This window comes from Gossypium arboreum, chromosome 4, assembly GCF_025698485.1.
Source record: "Gossypium arboreum isolate Shixiya-1 chromosome 4, ASM2569848v2, whole genome shotgun sequence".
NCBI classification, from domain to species: domain Eukaryota; kingdom Viridiplantae; phylum Streptophyta; class Magnoliopsida; order Malvales; family Malvaceae; genus Gossypium; species Gossypium arboreum.
The window spans coordinates 110,390,489-110,396,630 of record NC_069073.1 but is presented as its reverse complement, the minus strand read 5'-3'; the positions used below and the strand labels follow the sequence as shown (position 1 = coordinate 110,396,630).

Sequence of the window (6,142 nt, the reverse complement as noted above, 5' to 3'; positions counted from 1 at the left end):
CCTAAATCAGCTAGTGCCTTATCAACATTCAAACTACCAATTAAGAAGGGAATAGTAAAACTTCCTGGATCTTTTAGTTTGGTTGGCAGTTTATTTTAGAGTATGGCCGAGCACTCCTCGTTAAGTTCCACTGTAGATAAGTCTTCAAACTTCTTTTTATTCATTAGAAGCTCCTTTAAAAATTTTGCATATGTAGGCATCTGTGATATAGCTTCAACAAAAGGTAAGTTAATATGCAGTTGTTTAAAAAGTTCAAGAAATTTATCGAATTGTGCATCCATGCAGTCTTTCTTCAACTTTTCTGGATATGGGATTGGTGGTTTGTATTCCTTTGGCATTGGATTGTCATTTTTTTCGGGTTTTCCCTCCTCTCCTTCGGTTCTGTAAGCTTTTTGTGCTGGCTTCTTTTCAGATTCAGCTAACACTTTCCCACTCCTTAGTGTAACTGCTTTCACATGTTCTTTTGGATTGGGTTCGGTGTTATTAGGTAGACTTTTTAGTGGTCTCTTTGAAATCATCTTAGCCAACTGTCCAATTTCATTCTCGAGCCCTTGAATCGATGCTTGCTGATTTTTAAGTGCAGTTTCAGTATTCTAAAAACGGGTTTCCGCTACTGAAATAAATTTTGTCATCATCTCCTCAAGGTTCGGCTTTTTCTCTTGCTGGTAGGGTTGTTGTTGGAATCCTGGAGGGGGTGGTGGTCTCTGATTCCCTTGGACTCCCCATGAAAAATTTGGGTTGTTCTTCCAACTTGCATTGTAAGTATTACTATAAGGATTATTTTGAGATCGAGGATTATTACCCATATAATTCATTTGTTCGTTCTCCATGTTGTGACCATAGGGTGGGTATTCTGAATTGCTCGTTCCACCTCCACTTGCATCGTACTGCATTACTGGATTAACCTGTGAAGAACCAAGTAAACCATCAATTTTTCTATTCAAAAGTTCTACCTGATTAGAGAGCATAGTAACCGAATCGATGTTAAACACGCCGGCTGCTTTTGTTGGCTTTATCCCCATGACTTGCCACTAATAATTATTCAATGACATCTCTTCTATAAATTCGTAGGCCTCTTCAGGTGTCTTATTATTAATAGTCCCACCAGTAACTGCGTCAATCATCTGTCTAGTCGAAGGATTCAGGCCGTTGTGAAAAGTTTGAACCTGTAGCCAAAGTGGTAACCCATGGTGAGGGCACCTTCTCAATAGATCCTTGTATCTTTCCCATGCATTATAAAGTGTTTCTAAATCCATTTGCACAAAAGAAGAAATATCATTCCTTAGTTTAGCTGTTTTAGCCGGCAGGAAATATTTAAGCAAAAACTATTCGGTCATTTTTTCCCAAGTGGTGATTGATCCTTGTGGTAACGAGTTCAACCACTATTTAGCTTTATTCCTCAATGAAAAGGGAAATAACCGAAGGCGAATGGCATCGTCAGAAATGTCATTGATCTTATAGGTGTCGTAGAATTCCAGAAAGTTTGCTAAATGAGTGTTTGGATCCTCGTCCTGCAAACCATCAAACTGAACAAACTGTTGTATCATTTGAATTGTGTTAGGTTTCAGTTCAAAATTACTTGCAGAATAGCAGGTCTAACTATACTCGATTCAGCTCCTATTAAACTAGGTTTAGCATAATCATACATACTACGAGGAGCAGGATTCTGATTTACTAGGTCTGCAATAGCTACAGGAGGTAACTGATTATTATGATTATCAGCCATCTCCTCAGTTGTGGGCTGAATATCATCCTCTTGCCCTTTCTCTATGTATCGTAGGCTTCGCCTTATTTCTCTTCAGTTTCTGCGAGTTGTGCCTTCGATCTCACTATCAAAAAGTAAAGGTCCTGACGGGTTTCTTCTAGTCATAAACTATAAAAATCTGCCAGAAGTAAATAAAAGAAAATTTAGTAATTTAAGCAAAAAATTAAATTAAATTTCAATAAAAAATAAAAAATGGCTAAAGTAATAAAAATTAAGTGTTCCTAATATCTTAGTCCCCGACAACAGCCCTAAAAACTTGATGGTCGTGAAACTAACTAATAATTCGACTTAAGGCAAGCGCACCTATCGAACAGTAGTATAGTTATGTGAGATCGGAATATCGTATCCACGAGGACTAAAAGTACTAGTAGTTACTCTCTTTTTATTATCTTGCCTAAGAATTTAAGGGTGTTTTTAAACTAAATTAATTTTCTAATTTATCTAAGATCACGACAAAGGCGAAAGTTGGAAAATACTTTAGGGAAAACAATTGAGAAGACAATACCTAAGAAAGAATCCACCTAGACTTCACTTATTACCTTTGACTTAGACGATTTATTCACTTGACTTATTCTGTAGAAATCCCTAATTTATGTTAATATCTCTCTCGAGACTAAGAACAATTGACTCTAGGTTGATTAATTGAAATCTCTTTCTAATTATAACCCCTATTGTCGCATTAACTCGATCTATGGATTCCCTTATTAGATTTGACTCTAATCCGACAGATTTATGTCGTCTTATCTCTAAGATTGCATTCAACTCCGCTTAATTATGAATGATCTACTCTTAAACAGGGACTTTTGATCCACTAAATAAGCACATCAAAAACCTGGATTAATATCCTGAAATATTAAAGCAAGAATTAAAACTCATAATTAAGAATAAGAACAAGTATTTATCATATAAATCAAAGCATAATAAGATTCGTCATAGGGTTCATCTCCCTTAGGTATTTAGGGAGTTTAGTTCATAATAATAATGGAAAACATCTCAAAGTTTGGAAAACAACAAAACATAAAGAAACCCAAGAACTTCTAGGAAATTGGATGGAATTCTTCAGTCTTGATGTAGATCCTGGCTCCGAGGTGATTTCGATGGCTAGTCGTAAGTATTTTCTGCCTCCAACTCTGTGTGTCCCCCACCAATCCTCTTCTAGGGTCTTTATATAGACTTTTAAATGCCCAAATTAGCCCAAAATAAGCCTTTTCCGAGTAGAACTAGACTTGGGTCGACACGGACACGGCCGTGTACCACGCCTGTGTGAAGATGCTCAGGCCATGTGCAATTCTGACTTGGATTAATGTCGACACGGCCAGGACACACGGGCGTGTGGTCTACTCATGTGTCACACACGGGCGTGTGGATCACCCGTGTAGAAGTGCTTAGGCCGTGTGAAACACTAATTTAGGCCCAATTTGTCTGTTTTTGGCCCGTTTCCCGCTCTTTTGGTTATCCTAAGCTTTCCTGAGTATAAAACATGAATTTAAAGGATTAAGAGCATCGAATTCAATAAAACCAAGGAAAAATCATCCATAAATATGCCAAGTATGGGGTAAAAATATGTATATATTATGGTTTATCAAGACATTCATTACACACATTTTGGATAGAGGAAGCACTAAGGGACGTAAAAGCAGAGGCAGAGGGAAACCGACGAGCCAAGCATGGTGAGAGCTGAGTTGGGTATTCTTGAGTCTTGACACTGGAGGATTGGAACGATTTTGGAATCTGATGCTGTTAAATCAAAAAGAACAGGATGAGATCGACAAAGATATGCCATTACCGGTGGGAGGGGGAGCATGAGACATTCATTTTAGGCTAGTGATTAGTTTTATGAAGCTTGAGTTGCAGAGGGAGCCATTTCATCTTCACAATATCGGTTGTGGGCTATTAATTTGTTTTTGTTTTTTCTTGTTATTTTTTTTTTAAAGTTGTTTTAATCTTTTCAAAGACAGTGTCTTTATTATACCAACTCACACAACCAATCAGAGTGGATGTGGGTGGGGGATGTAACGGTTGCCTATTTTATTAATTTCACCAGCAATTAGTTTTGGTCCCAAAAACAGTTATATTATTGCAATAATTTTTTTATATTTTTAAGAAAATCAATAAAAAATTTGTATTTGAAAACAAAAGTAAAGGTTAAATAGCACCACTTCAATTAAAAATTTGTTTTGATTTTTGTATATATTTTTATAGATTTATTTACGATCATAATTTAAACTTGTTATACATCAGATACAATCGACCCGAACCCTACTAAGGATCCGGGTCTCCGACCCGTGACATAAATAGGTCCCACCAGGAGATTGAATGCGAAACGAGCCACGAAGAGAATAGTAAGGCGAGCTCGCGAACCCAGCTTGCAAGGCAAAGCCAAGGACCCAGGTGGCAATGTAAGACCATTGCCTCAACTCACATACACCCAGGGACCTCGTAGAAAGGGCTATGTGCTTTGCAAGCCACCTAAACACATGTCCAATAGGTATGGAGCCCACCCAGAACATCAGTCCCAGGAATAGAAAGAACCGCGTGCTCCACAGACACGTGCCCAGCAAACCTAGAGTTCGCAGAGAATGTCTGTACTAGAGACAAAGAATGTCAGTATTAGAGACAACAGAGTCAAGACAAAATAGTGGGGCCCTATCATGAACTGTAATAGCATCTGTAACAACATGTATAAATACTCCAACATCCTTATCAATAAGGGACACGAGAAAATATTACTCAATAATTGGGGCGGTGAGCGTGGATGAACTTTCGATCATCAGATTTTTTCGAGTTTCATTAAATTTTCTTCAGCCCTCAAAGATGATAGCTCACTCGAGTAAAAAATTCCCCCTTCAACACTACATCAAGACAAGCCGGAGCATTAGGTTCCGGTGACTAGCACAACGAAGTAGACTTTTTCACAGGATGATTCACTGGAAAATCAGAAAACCTTGGTGACACGGCTTATATGAGAACTTCTAGCCCTTTAGGCGTGAATATCTCTACCAGTCAGGGGTTGTCACTCCCTCTCAACCAAAAGGCACCCTCGCAACAGCTCTTAGCCCTTCATGTAACAGCACGTTTTTCAGTGGTGCCGGAAACAGTGGTTTCGGGGCCACTAAATCCAACGATTAAATTTGTAAATATTATTATTTAATATTTACGAGTCAAATGTGATTTTAAAAAGGTTTTTGATTTGATAATTTATGTTATATAAGCGATTTATCAAGTTCAAGTGGTAAGAGCCTAAAGTCAAGTGGTTTTAGAAAATGAGGTATTGGGACCTCGTTTCTATAAATTGTGTCATAAATATTTTTGTAAATATGGTATTAAAGTTTCATTAAAAATTTTAATGTTTCGATAGTTAAATAATTAATCGTAAAAGATGTAAAATTTGATCACTATTTGATTTGGGTATTTAAATGGTTAATTAAATAAAGGAAAATAGACTTAAATAGTAATTAGACCATTCAAGGAGTTAGTGGACAATTATGGGCATGAAATTGGTATTTTATTTATTAACCAAGGTTAAAATGGTAATTTGATAAATTAAATTAAATAAAATAAAAAAAGTTATTATCATCATTTTCATGTCTTCTTCACTGAATGGTAAGGAGAAAAGCACTATTTTTAGACCTTGAGGTTTCAGAAACTTCACTAGTTAATTTGGTAAGTGATTTTAGCCCTGTTTTTAATAATTTTTATGTTTTTGAGATCGTTACAACTAGGTCCAGCTAGCTCGTACTTTCAATTTTGAAAATGTTAAAGATTTTGAATGTTGCAATTGATGAACTTTGTGATTTTAGATATTAAATGATGAATTTGAGATATTAGTTGTTATTTAAAATTATTTTATTAAGTGATTTTTGATGAAATTTTCGATTAGGGACTAAATTCTTAAAATAGTAAAAGTACAAGGATTTGATGTGAAATTGTTGCAATAATGGGCTGTATTAGATGCCATAAGCATTCGGCTAGGCTCAATTTTGGGTAAAAATTGTTAATTTGCATGTTTTAGGCTCAGCAGCTAAATTGAATAATAGTAAAACTTTAAGGGTAATTTTGTAAAAATGTCAAAAATGACTAAATTGCATGAAATATTGTTTTACTGTCTAAATTAATAGATTGAATGAAATTATTAATTTAGATCAAGATCGGGTGAAAAATCGAGGAGAATAAAAAATTACCAAAATGCCCATGTACTTTGTCATTTCTGTAGTTTAGCCAAGTAAGTTCATATGAACTATTATCATCTAATGGCTTATTAAATTGAAGGTTTAATGTATGATATGTTATTATGCAAATTATCATGTCACGAAACAACGTAAATCTAACGACGTTTGACGATTATCGAGCCCTGTTTGAACCTTAGGAATCCGTAGG

The 6,142-nt window shown here is 35.9% G+C and overlaps 1 non-coding gene across 1 annotated transcript; it reads left to right on the top strand.

The window, feature by feature from the left end:
* The first annotated feature begins 1,182 nt into the window (after nucleotides 1-1,182).
* On the top strand, nucleotides 1,183-1,289 carry LOC128292025 (small nucleolar RNA R71). The gene has a single exon (XR_008282009.1). It is a non-coding gene; the product is annotated as a small nucleolar RNA R71 (small nucleolar RNA).
* The last annotated feature ends 4,853 nt before the right edge of the window (nucleotides 1,290-6,142 follow it).